General features: G+C 38.4%; 1 non-coding gene across 1 annotated transcript; it reads left to right on the top strand.

The window, feature by feature from the left end:
- Window positions 1-13,898: 13,898 nt before the first annotated feature.
- LOC112828159 (U6 spliceosomal RNA) lies at window positions 13,899-14,002 on the top strand. The gene has a single exon (XR_003209428.1). It is a non-coding gene; the product is annotated as a U6 spliceosomal RNA (small nuclear RNA).
- The last annotated feature ends 549 nt before the right edge of the window (window positions 14,003-14,551 follow it).

The following is a 14,551-nucleotide window of genomic DNA, read 5'->3' on the forward strand; positions in this document are numbered from 1 at the left end:
TGGCACATGGGACAGAGTAACACACCCAAACAAGGAATGTACTGCCTCCAAAATCCAGAGTCCTCCTAGGTATTGTGCCTCTTTTTTGGTTGAAGGAGGGGTCAGATGCAATAACTTATCTTTCAAGACCTTAGAAGGGAGAGCTTAACATGCGCCATATCTCTGGGCCCATAGGAATTTCATTGAGATGGAAAACTATGAATTTTAGTCTGATTTATTTTCCACCTCCTGGCACTTATATGCCTTACCAGAAGTCTAGAGTAGTTATTACTTCTTGCTCACTAGGTCCAGTCAACATAATGTTATCAGTAATATAGACTTCTAGCTCACTAGGTCCAATCAGCATAATGTCATCAGTGTAAAAGGCCAGTGTGGTATCTTATGAAGGGAAAGTCAATCAAGGTCTTACAAACTAAATTATGGCAAAGTGCAGAAGAGTTAATATTCCCCTGAGGTAGGAGAGTGATGGTGTATTGCTGGCCTTGCCAGCTGAAAGCAAACTGCTTCTAGTAGTTGTTATTAACAAGGATGGAAAATAATATATGTCCCAGCTGCATACCAGGTACTGAAGAATATGCCAATTTGCTCAAGCAATGAAACCACATTTGGATAGCAGCTGCCATTGTGGTCACCCTGGTGAAGATTGTGATAATCCACTGTCATTATACAAGATCCATCTTTCTTCTGCACATACCAAATAAATGAGTTGAATGGGGATATGGTACAAATCACCACCCTGGCATCTTTCAAGGCCTTGTTTGGGCACTGATTCTGAAATCCCTCCAGGAATGTGGTACTGTTTGGGGTTTACTGTTTTGCTAGGTATAGGTAGTTCTAGGGGCTTGCACTTGGCCTTTCCCACCATAATAATCTTCACTCCATAGGTCAGGCAGAATGCTCCAGAACAGTGGAGCAAAAAGCACAGTCATAGAGACCTACAGTGACACGTGTCTAAAGAAACTGCTGGGGGCACACACAAGCTAGGAAGTAACCAGGAAAATGACAAAAAAATTCTCCTTACTTTTCTCTTGTAAAACTGCCTTGTCTGTTATTTTTTATGGCTAAATAGTATTCCATTATATATATGTTTATAAGTTTATATATAAAATATAAATATATATAAATATATAAAATACACTTATAATTATATATTTATATATTTAATTGTATATAATATACATTATTATACATTATAATATATAATATATGATTATATATAAATATATAATAAATATATAACATATACATTATTTATATTATATATTATACCCAATATATTATATATGGTATGTAAATATTATAATGATATGTAAATATTATATATATTATGTATTTGAAAACAATATGAAAAAAGTATGCAAATAACACAATATTTGTACATTGGTTACATGTTAAAATAATATAATTTGAAATATTCTGTGCTAAATAAAATATTAAAATTAATTTCACTTTTTTTTACTTCTTTTAATTAACTATTAGAAAACTGAGTTATATATTTAGCTTACATTATATTTCTATTAGTAGCATGGCTCTCATATATTGGCCTTACATAATATTCTTCACACCCTCCTCCAAGACTGATTTGAAAAAATTTTGGTTGCATTGTTTGTTGTGGGTTTTTTTCAGTTGCATTGTTAATGCATGGGATTTTGTCACCTTCTAAAACATCACTTCATTAATCTGCAAAAATCCACTAAGGGAAGCAGCAGAGTTTAGATCAAGCATGACATAGCTAATGTGCAATTTGTCTTATAATTTGTTTTGTAGGAATCAAGGAAGATATGCTTCTTTTTAAAAATCTTCATGGTTCATGCTTGAAAAAATAATGGAATTACAATCTCTTGTTTCCAAATATTTGTTACCAAGTTTCTAAATACTTAATTCTAATAATTAAACACCTGTTTGGAAGAGACTGAACATAATCTTGTCTGTTTGATGCTCCTAGTAGTTACTATGTGCGCAAAGTGAATAATAATCAAATGTGTGTCAACTTTAGCCTAAAGTGTCTCTTGGTAGATTTCCAGCTAAAGTGCTTAGGATCAGATAGAGTTATTCTGTAGAATGTGGCCTTCTATTAGGACTAAGTACATGAGATGCTCTCCAACCACACCTCATGATAGGACAGGCATGGGGACATGTGTTCAAGGCTGTACTCTCAATGCCAGAGTGTGGACAGGACCCCACATGGTCTCCATGACACTACTGCCTCTTCAATGGAAATGACTCATGTGTAAAGATCACAGTTCCTGGGGCCTTCATGGGTGTCCCAACATCTCTCAGTACCAGGAATCACCAAAGTTCAAACTCTGAACATTGCTTGGTCGTAGGCATGAGGGAGTGAGGAGCTCTGAAAGGTCCTGATTTTGATTAGATCCTCTTGAATACTATCTTTCTGCCTTCCTGCAGGAAATTAACTGGTATTTTCAGTATGTATGATCCCCTCTGTCCATACTCATTAAAGCTTGGTGGGTAGACCCTCATCACTACAAGTTGATAATGTACAGACAGATGTGGAAACAACAGTGATATTGAGCATAATACAGAAAAATTAGTGAGATCTCATTCTGTGTTGGCCATCTTATCTCAATTAGCTGACTTAATCCTGAAACACAATTATTATTATGTCCCAAATTTTAATGATGATAAAGAAGAGATACAGAAGGGTTAAGCAGCATGCCCACATTCCCACAGATTAAAAAATCATTAAGTCAATCACAAAAGTAATTTGTCTCCTTTTGCCTAAGCAATCTCAATCATTATGAAGTACTATCTCCAGAAACTGTGCACTTGATCTACATTTGACTTAAAGAAAGAGAAATTAATGGTAGAAAGCAGAAAATACAGAAGTCACTCTGCCAATGAAAACTAAGACCTGTGCTGTCAGAAGCCCCATGCTCAACTGAGAAGGAAAGTCCTAGGGACAATCCTCTTGAAGTACCAGCAGCATCCCATACCCTTACTAACTTCAGTGACTATTGAGTGACAAGAATGATGCATGCATAGCACTGGAGTGATCCCGTGAGGAGAAGGATGCATGATTGCAAAGTTGAAGTCTCTAACAGGACAAAGCGACAAGCAGTGACTACAAAAATGATTACTGGTTCTTCCTGCAGGTACTTGGCTTAATGGGGATGGTCTTCTAGATGAGTGGTCACACATTTAAACATGCTTGCAGATTCCTGCTTACCTCTGAGAGACGAGCAGCTCTAGAGATAAAAATGGGACAGGCAGACATGGTGGGAAAAGGCAGTTTAGTCCAGGGCACAAAAGGTTTGATAAAGGGGAACTGCAGGTTGGGCTGAGAGGGATAAAACTATATGTCTGGCAGAGGGTAGACCATGAGAAGCCTTCTCTACCAGCACTACTCAAAGTGTGGCCCACAAACCTGCAATAGTGGCCTCATGGAGGGGATTGTTAGAAGTGCAAGTTCTTGGGGCCCACCCCCACCCTACTGAATCAGAATCTGAAGCTCCACAACCTGTCTTTTAGCAGTTTCTCCAGGGGACTCTTCCACATGCTTAAGTTTGGGGAAAAAAAAAAAACACTGCTGTTTCATTTCCAAGTTTTGGTTCTTTCCGAATTAAACATTCCAACTGTGAGTTTGTCTACATTACCGAGACCTACACTGTAAGTTGGCAAATCCCTTACATAGGTTTCTCATGTTAACCCTTGAATGGCATACGTACAGAACAGACCAAATGCAGGACAGCAAAGATTTCAGAAACTACCAATATTGAGACTATCACCCATAGAAGGAGAGATAGAATTGGAAAATACCCAATACTAGGAATCTTTAAAATTTGCATTTAAATAATGCATGGTTCAAAGAGAAAATTACCAGGAATATTAGAAAATACTTTGAATTGAATGAAATTGAAAATACAATATTATCAAAAACTATGGAGTCTGCTGAAGCAGAGCACAGACAGAACTTTATTACATTAATGTTTACATTAAAAAGAGAAGAAAAGTCTCCAATCAATGACCTAAGCTTGCACCTCAAGAAAATAGAAAAAAAAAGGAGCAAATTAAAATCAAACCAAACAGGGATGCCTGAGTGGCTGTCAGTTAAATGTCTGGCTTTAGCTCAGGTCATGATCTCAGGGTCCTGGGATCGAGCCCCACTTTGGGCTCCCTGTTCAGCAGGGAGTCTGTTTCTCCCTCTCCCTCTCCCCCTTCCCCTCTTGCTGGTGTTCTCTCTCTCACTCGTTCTCATGCTCTCTATCTCAAATAAATAAATAAAATCTTAAAAAAAAAACTCAAAGCAAACAGAGGGAGGGAAAATAACAATAAATCAGAAATCATTGAAATTTAAAACAAAAAAATAGAGAAAATAACATAAAAACAGGTTCTTCAAAAAGCCTTTTTAAAAAAGATTTATTTATTTTAGAGAAAGAGAGCAGGGGAGGGAGGGACAGAGGGAGAGAGAATCTCAAGCCGACTCCACACTAAATGCAGAACCCAACATGGGGCTGGATCTCACAACCCCGACATAATGACCTGAACCAAAACCAAGAATCAGATGCTTAATTGACTGAGTCACCCATGTGCCCCTCAAAAAGACTTATAAATTGATCAGCTTCTAGTCACACTGACTAGAAAACATATACAAATTGTCATTATCTGGAAAGAAATATTTTCTAAAGACATTAAAATGTTTATAAGGTGGGGGCGGAGCAAGATGGCAGAGGAGTAGGAGACCTAGATTTCGTCTGGTTTCAGGAATTCAGCTGAATAGGGATCAAAACATTCTGAACACCTACGAACTCAACAGGAGATCAAAGAAGAGAGTAGCAACAACTCTCTGAACAGAGAAGCAACCACTTACTGGAAGGTAGGACGTGCAGAGAAGTGAATCCAAGGCGATATTCGGGAGGATAGATGGCAGGGGAGGGGGCCTCCACCGGCCGCTTCTGGCAAGTATTAGACCCGCAGAGCACAAAATCAGACCTTTTAGAAGTTGGCTCCGCTGAGGGAGGTCGCTGCAGTGGCTAAGCGGGGGGTGGAATCCACCCGGGACACTGTGGTCTCAGGATCCTTGGGGTCACAGAAAGACCAGGGGTGCCTGAGTGAGGCAGAGCTCCCAGGTATCGGAGCGGGGAAGCTGGCTGCAGAGACAGAGCCGAGGCGCAGGCTCTTAGCTCGGGGTTACCATAAACTGTGATCCGCGGCCCAGTTGGGCCACTGTTACTCCAGCAGGGACCCAACAAGCGGCAGAGCTGGGGAGACTCCCCTTTCTCCCCCAGGAGGAGTGGTGCGCAGGGATCTGCTGGGTTTGGAGACTCCACACAAGGTAGGGTGCCAGAGATACAAACGCTCGGTCACAGCCCGGGTGAGCACAGAGTGTGGCCGGAGACCAGGGAGATGGGAGTGACTGCTTTTCTCTGGGGGCGCACTGAGGAGCGGGACCCCGAGTACTCAGCTCCTCCAGGTGGAGATTGGGAGGCCACCAGTTTCGCCCTGGTCCTCCAAAACTGTACCGAGAGCTTTCAGGGAACAAAAGCTCCTGAGAGCAAACCCGAGCAGCTTGCTTAGCCCAGACCAACAAGGGCGGGGCAATTCAGCCTCCATCAAAGACATTTGGAAACCACGGCAACAGGCCCCTCCCCCAGAAGATCAGCACGAACAGCCAGCAAGCCAAGACCAAGTTTACTGATCAAGAAGAACGGGAGAACTCTAGTGCTAGGGGAATACTGCACATAGAATTCATGGCTTTTTTTTACCACGATTAATTAGTTCATCAAAGTTAATTTTTTTAACTGTTTTTTTTTAATTTTTCTTTTTCTCTTTTTCAACCAACATCTTATCAAACCCTTCTTTAATTTTTTTTTTATTTTTCATTTTTAGAGTCATATTTTATCCCTTCATAGTAGTTACCCTTATTTTAGCCATATATATATAAGTTGTTCTCTCTTTAAAATTTTGAGATACAGTTTCTTCTAACAGATCAAAATATACCCTAAATCACTAGTGTATGGCTTTGTTCTAGTCTCCTGCCTGATCACATTCTCTCCCTTTTTTCATTTTTTATCTTCTTCTTTCTTTTTTCAAACAACTTATCAATTCCTTTTAAAAAATCTTTTATAATTTTCATCTTTACAGTCATCTTCCATCCCTTCATTGTATCAACCCTTATTTTGTACATATATGTCTTTCTTCCTTTAAAATGTTAGGAGGCACTTTTTTCTAACAGACCAAAATATGCCCAAAATCTAGTGCCTGGCACTGATCTATGCACTAGCCTGATCATATTGATCATATTCTGCTTTTTTTGTATTGTTCTGTTTTTGTTTTTATCTTTTTTTTTCTTTTCTTTCCTCTTTCATTTTTCTTTCTTTTCCCCTGGTTATAGGTCTTTTCTGATTTGTATACAGTATATTTGCTGGGGACATTGTTAACCTGTTAGCATTTTGTTCTCTCATACATCTATTCTCCTCTGGACAAAATGACAAGACGAAAAAATTCACCCAGCAAAATGAACAAGAGGTAGTACCGACAGCAAGGGACCTACTCAATACTGACATTAGTATGATGTTGGACCTAGAGTTCAGAATCCTGACTTTAAAGATACTAGCTGGGCTTGAAATAAGCGTGGAAGTTATTAGAGAAACCCTTTCTGGAGAAATAAAAGAACTGAAATCTAACCAAGTCGAAATCAAAAAGGCTATTGATGAGGTGCAATAAAAAATGGGGGCACTAACTGCAAGGATAAATGAGGCAGAAGAGAGAATCAGTGATATAGAAGACCAAATGATGGAAAATAAAGACGATGAGAACAAGAGAGATAAACAACTACAGGATCACGAGGGCAGAATTCGAGGAGAGATAAGTGATACGATAAGACGAAACAACATTAGAATAATTGGGATCCTAGAAGAAGAAGAAAGAGAGAGAGGGGTAGAAGGTGTACTGGAGCAAATAATAGCAGAGAACTTCCCTAATGTGAGGAAGAAACAGGCATCAAAATCCAAGAGGCATAGAGAACCCCTCTCAAAATCAATACTAATAGGTTAACACCCCAACATCTAATAGTAAAACTTACGAGTCTCAGAGACAAAGAGAAAATCCTGAAAGCAGCTCGGGAGAAGAGATATGTAACCTACAATGGTAGAAATATTAGATAGGCAACAGACCTATCCACAGAGACCTGGCAGGCCAGAAAGGACTGGCAAGATATCTTCAGAGCACTAAATAAGAAAAATATGCAGCCAAGAATACTATATCCAGCTAGGCTGTCATTGAAAGTAGAAGGAGAGATCAATATCTTCCAGGACAAAGAAAACTAAAGGAATTTGCAAACACGAAACCAGCCCTCCAAGAAATATTGAAACGGGTCCTCTAAGCAAAGAGAGAGTCTAAAAGCAGCATAGGTCAGAAAGGAACACAGACAATGTACAGTAAGAGTCACCTTACAGGCCATAAAATGGCACTAAATTCATATCTTTCAATAGTTACCCTGATGTAAATAGGCTCAATGCCCCAATCAAAAGACACAAACTATCAGATTGGGTTAAAAAACAAGACCCATCAATATGCTGTCTGCAAGAGACTCATTTTATACCCAAAGACGCCACCAGATTGAAAGTGAGGGGGTGGAAAACCATTTACCATGCTAATGGACGCCAAAAGAAAGTTGGGGTGGCAATCCTTATATCAGACAAATAAGATTTTGAAACAAAGACTGTAATAAGAGATGAGGAAGGACACTATATCATACTTAAAGGGTCTATCCAACAAGATCTAACAATTGTAAATATCTATGCCCCGAACATGGGAGCAGCCAATTATATAAGGCAATTAATAACAAAAGTGAAGAAACAGATTGACAACAATACAATAATAGTGGGGGACTTTAACACTCCCCTCACTGAAATGGACAGATCATCTAAGCAAAAGATCAACAAGGAAATAGAGAATTGAAATGACACACTGGACCTAATGGACTTCACAGACATATTAAGAACATTCCATCCCAAAGCAACAGAATACACATTCTTCTCTAGTGCCCATGGAACATTCTCCAGAACTGATCACATCCTAGGTCACAAATCAGGTCCCAACTGATACCAAAAGATTGGGATTATTCCCTGCATATTTTCAGACCACAATTTTTTGAAACTAGAACTCAACCACAAGAGGAAAGTCGGAAAGAACTCAAATACATGGAGGCTAAAGAGCATCCGACTAAAGAATGAATGGGTCAACCAGGAAATTAAAGAACAATTAAAAAAATTCATGGAAACCAATGAAAATGAAAACAAAACTGTTCACAATCTTTGGGATACAGAAAAGGCAGTCCTGAGAGGAAAGTATATAGCAATACAAGCCCTTCTCAAGAAACAAGAAAGGTCGCAAATACACAACCTAACCCTACACCTAAAGAGCTGGAGAGAGAACAGCAAATAAAGCCTAAACCCAGCAGGAGAGGAGAAATAATAAAAATCAGAGCAGAAATCAATGAAGTAGAAACCAAAAGAACATTAGAACAGATCAACGAAACTAGGAGCTGGTTCTTGGAAAAAATTAACAAGATTGATAAACCCTGACCAGACTTATCAAAAAGAAAAGAGAAATGACACAAATCGGCAAAATCATGAATGAAAGAGGAGAGATCACAACCAACACCAAAGAAATACAAACAAATATAAGAACATATTATGAGCAACTCTATGCCAGCAAATTAGATAACCTGGAAGAAATGGGTGCATTCCGAGAGATGTATCAACTACCAAATTTGAACCGGGAAGAAATAGAAAACCTGAACAGACCTATAGCCACTAAGGAAATTGAAGCAGTCATCAAAACTCTCCCAAGAAACAAAAGCCCATGGCCAGATGGCCTCCCAGGGGAATTCTATCAGACATTTAAAGGAGAATTAATACCTGTTCTCCTGAAACCGTTCCAAAAAATAGAAATGGAAGGAAAACTTCCAAACTCGTTTTATGAGGCCAGCATTACCTTGACCCCAAACCAGACAAAGACCCCATCAAAAAAGAGAATTACAGACCAATATCCTTGATGAATATGGATGCAAAAATTCTCACCAAAATACTAGCCAATTGGATCCAACAGTACATTAAAAGGAGTATTCACCACGACCAAGTCGGATTTATCCCTGGGCTGCAAGGATGGTTCAACATCCGCAAATCAATCAACTTGATACAATACATTAACAAAAGAAAGAACAAGAATCATATGATCCTCTCAATAGATGCAGAAAAAGCATTTGACAAAGCACAGCATCCTTTCTTGATCAAAACTCTTCAGATTTTAGGGATAGAGGGTACATACCTCAATATCATAAAAGCCATCTATGGAAAACCTACAGTGAATACCATTCTCAATAGGGAAAAGCTGAGAGCTTTTCCCCTAAGGTCAGGAACGCGGCAGGGATGTCCACTCTCACCACTCCTATTCAACATAGTATTAGAAGTCCTAGCCACAGCAATCAGACAACAAAAAGAAATCAAAGGCATCCAAATCGGCAAAGAGGAAGTCAAACTCTCACTCTTTGCAGATGATATGATACTGTATGTGGAAAACCCAAAAGACTCCACCCCAAAACTGCTAGAACTCATACAGGAATTCAGTCAAGTGGCAGGATATAAAATCAATGCACAGAAATCAGTGGCATTCCTATACACCAACAACAAGACAGAAGAGAGACAAATCAAGGAGTCGATCCCATTTACAATTGCACCCAAAACCATAAGATACCTAGGAATTAATTTAACCAAAGAGACAAAGGATCTGTACTCAGAAAACTATAAAATACTCATGAAAGAAATTGAAGAAGACACAAAGAAATGGAAAACCGTTCCATGCTCATGAATTGGGGAACCAACATTGTGAAGATGTCAATGCTACCTAGAGAAATCTACACATTCGATGCAATCCCCATCAAAATACCATCCACTTTTTTCAAAGAAATGGAACAAATCATCCTAAAATTTGTATGGAACCAGAAGAGACCCCGAATAGCCAGAGGAATATTGAAAAAGAAAAGCAAAGCCAGTGGCATCACAATTCCGGTCTTCCAGCTCTATTACAAAGCTGTCATAATCAAGACAATATGGTACTGGCACAAAAACAGACACATAGATCAATGGAACAGAATAGAGAGCGCAGAAATGGACCCTCAACTCTATGGTCAACTCACCTTCAACAAAGCAGGAAAGAATGTCCAATGGAAAAAAGACAGTCTCTTCAACAAATGGTGTTGGGAAAATTGGACAGCCACATGCAGAAGAATGAAACTGGACCATTTCCTTACACCACACACAAAAATAGACTCCAAATGGTTGAAAGACCTAAACGTGAGACAGGAGTCCATCCAAATCCTAAAGGAGAACACAGGCAGCAACTTCTTCAACCTCAGTCGCAGCAACTTCTTCCTAGAAACATTGCCAAAGGCAAGGGAAGGAAGGGCAAAAATGAACTCCTGGAATTTCATCACGATAAAAACTTTTGCACAGTAAAAGAAACAGTCCACAAAACCAAAAGACAACTGACAGAATGGGAGAAAATATTTGCAAATGACATATCAGATAAAGGGCTAGTATCCAAAATCTATAAAGAACTTATCAAACTCAACACCCAAAGAACAAATGATCCAATCAAGAAATGGGCAGAAGACATGAACAGACATTTTTCCAAAGAAGACATCAAATGGCCAACAGACACATGAAAAAGTGCTCAACATCGCTCGGCATCAGGGGAATCCAAATCAAAATCTCCATGAGATACCACCTCACCCAGTCAGAATGGCTAAAAGTAGCAAGTCAGGAAACGACAGATGTTGGCGGGGATGTGGAGAAAGGGGACCCTCCTACACTGTTGGTGGGAATGCAAGCTCGTGCAACCCCTCTGGAAAACTGTATGGAGGTTCCTCAAACAGTTGAAAATAGAGCTACCATATGATCCAGCAATTGCACTACTGGGTATTTACCCCAAAGATACAAATGTAGGGATCCGAAGGGGTACGTGCACCCCAATGTTTATAGCAGCAATGTCCACAATAACCAAACTGTAGAAAGAACCAAGATGTCCATCATCAGATGAATGGATAAAGAAGAAGTGGTATATATACACAATGGAATATTATGCAGCCATCAAAAGGAATGAGATCTTGCCATTTGCAACGACGTGGATGGAACTGCAGGGTGTTATGCTGAGTGAAATAAGTTAATCAGAGAAAGACATGTATCATATGACCTCACTGATATGAGGAATTCTTAATCTCAGGAAACAAACTGAGTGTTGCTGGAGTGGTGGGGGGTGGGAGGGATGGGGTGGCTGGGTGATAGACATTGGGTAGGGTATGTGCTGTGGTAAGCGCTGTGAATTGTGCAAGACTGTTGAATCACAGATCTGTACCTCTGAAACAAATAATGCACCTATGCTAAGAAAAAAGAAAAAGAAGAAGATAGCAGGAGGGGAAGAATGAAGGGAAGTATGTCAGAGGGGGAGACGAACCATGAGAGATGATGGACTCTGAAAAACAAACTGAGGGTTCTAGAGGGTAGGGGGTGGGGGCATGGGTTAACCTGGTGATGGGTATTAAAGGGGGCACATTCTGCATGGAGCACTGGGTGTTATGCACAAACAATGAATCATGGAACACTACATCAAAAACTAATTATGTAGGGCGCCTGGGTGGCTCTGTCGTTAAGCTCCTGCCTTCGGCTCAGGTCATGATCCCAGGATCCTGGGATCGAGTCCCACATCGTGCTCCCTGCTCAGCGGGAAGCCTGCTTCTCCCTCTCCCACTCCCCTGCTTGTGTTCCTGCTCTCACTGTCTCTCTATGTCAAATAAATAAATAAAGTCTTTAAAAAAATGTTAATAAGGAAATATTATTCATCATACACTAAATTTGAAAATATAAATAAATTAAACAAATTCCTTGAGAAACATAAACTACCAAAGCACATACAAGAAGAAATAGATGATCTGAATAGTTCTATCTATGTTAAAAATATTGAATGTTTTCTTAAAACTCTTCTAACAAGGAAAATTCTGTTAAATATTTAAGGAAGAAATAATGCTAATTTGACCCAAAATTTTCCAAAAAACAGAAGAGAAGGAAATAGTTCCCCAATCATTCTATGAGGGTAGCATTACCCTGAAATCAAAACCAGATATTACCATACCTATCATAACAGGAAACACAAAAATCCTCAAAAATAATTAATAATAATAATAACAGCAAATCAAATTCAGTAACACAGAAAAGGAATCATGAATTATGACCAAATGAAATTTGCCCTCAGAATGCAAAGTTGGGTCAACTTTTGGAAATCAAGCTATAGAAATCATTATATCAAGAGACTAAAGAAGACAAACCTTATGATCATTTCAATAGATGCAGTAAAAGCAAAGTTTCATACCCATTTATCATCAAAAACTCTCAGTAAACTAAAAATAGAGGGGAACTTAGTTAACTCAATAAAGGGTATCTTTTAAAAAAATAAAATCTATAAGAGGCATCATAATTAATAATAAAAGAAGGAATGAATGTTTCTCCTTAAAATGATGTTCTCACCATCCCTATTCAACAACACATTGAAAGTCTTAGCTAATACAATAAAGTAAGGAAAACAAAAAGAAATGAAAGGTTTACAGACTGGTAAGGAAGAAATAAAAATCCCTATATATTTATGTCAAAAATCCCAAGGAATCTAAAAATAATCTGCTGTAACGAATGAGTAAATTTAATGAGGCAAGATACAAGGTAAATAATCAAAAATAAATTATATTTTTTTGCATTGCCAATGAACAATGGCCAAATGTTAATTTAAAAATCAATACTCTTTATAATAGAACTAAAAACAAGCATGAAATATCGAAGTATAAATTCATCCAAATATGTACAGTGTCTGTGTACTGAAAACTATAAATCACTTCATGAATTGGAAGTGTCAGTGTTGTTAAGGTGCCAAATTCCCTATTACCTGATCTATAGATTCAATGCAATCCCAAAGAAATCCCAAAGAAAATCCCTGAAGGATATACATATATTTTTTTTTCTTAATATTGACAAACTGATTATAAAACTTACATTGAAAGTAAAAAGAACTAGAATAGCTCAAACAATTTTGGACAGGAAGAACAAAGTGGAGGACTCATGCTATCTGATTTCAAGACTTACTATAAAGCTACAGTGGGTTTTGATGAAGGAATAGACACAAAGACCAAAGGAACAGAATAGACTGTGCAGAAGTAGATTTACACCATGTATGTATGGACCATTGATCTTTGACAAAGTACAAAAACAATTCAGTGGGGAAAGACAGTCTTTTCAACAAAAGTTGCTCTAACAGTTGTAATTCAAGTGCAAAATAAATAAACCTTGACCTACACTTTTCACTGTATTCAAACACTAACTCAAAATGTATTGTGTAAAACCTAAAATGAGAAATGTGTAGAAGAAAACATACAAAACTTTTAACTGCATATTTGATAAAATTTCTTAGATTATGATCCCAAAAATCCAATACATAAAAGGGAAAATATGATAATAAAATTTTATCAATTAAAAATCTTCTGCTCTATAAAGACAATGCTAAGAAAATGAAGGAAGCCAGGGGTGCCTGGATGGGAAGCTGGCTAAGTGTTTTCCTTTGCTCAGGTCATGATCCCAGGGTCCTGGGATCAAGCCCCAAGGTGGGCTCTCTGCTCAGCAAGGAGCCTACTTCTCCTTCTCCCTCTACCTGTTGCTCCCCCTGCTTGTACTCTCAATCTCTCTGTCTCTAATAAATAAATAAAAATCTTAAAAAAAAAAGAAAGAAAATGAAGGCAGCCAAAACTGAGAGAGAATATTTACAAAACCTATATTTGAGGAGGGATTTGTTGTTGTTTCAGAATATTTAAAAAACTCTCAAAATTCCAAAAAAAAAAAGTGCTTGCTTCAGCAGCATGTACACTAAAAATTGGAAGGATATAGAGAAGAGTAACATGGCCCCTGAATGAATGACACAAATTCATGAAGTGTTCCCTAATTTTACTGGATGAAAGTGGCCAAAGGTATAAGCTTCCAGTGATTAGATAAGTAAGTACTGGGAATGTAACGTACACCACAAGGACTATACTTAACACTGCCAGTGGTACGTTTGAAAGTTACTAAGAAAGTAGATACTAAAAGTTCTCAACAGAAGGAAAAAACTTTTTTTTCCCTTTTTTTTTTAAATCTATGTGTAATTTTAACTGAACACACATGAGTTTGCTCCTCGGTGAGTCAAAAACTGCACCAGGTGAGTTGTCCGAGGAAGAAAACTTTATTTGCAGCAAATAAGGAGATCACAGGGAATGGCTTCCAAAGCCCTGACTCTCACAGAGAGGGTGAATGGGTTCCTTTTGATTTGGGTCAGGATGAATGTTTAGATAGGGAAGTATTGTCTTTGTATGCAGAGGTGGGGGTAAGGTCTTGCATGTGCCTTAAGGAAACATGCCTATACACACACTGTATGTTATGTAAATGAGGCTTGTGTTCCTCCTTGGGTGGAGATATCAGTACTATAATGAGGTAAACATAATTGTAGGCCATTCCAGGGG

This window comes from Callorhinus ursinus, unplaced genomic scaffold (genome assembly GCF_003265705.2).
Source record: "Callorhinus ursinus isolate GAN/ISIS: 27379988/994484 unplaced genomic scaffold, GSC_fseal_2.0 scaffold29, whole genome shotgun sequence".
Classification (NCBI taxonomy): domain Eukaryota; kingdom Metazoa; phylum Chordata; class Mammalia; order Carnivora; family Otariidae; genus Callorhinus; species Callorhinus ursinus.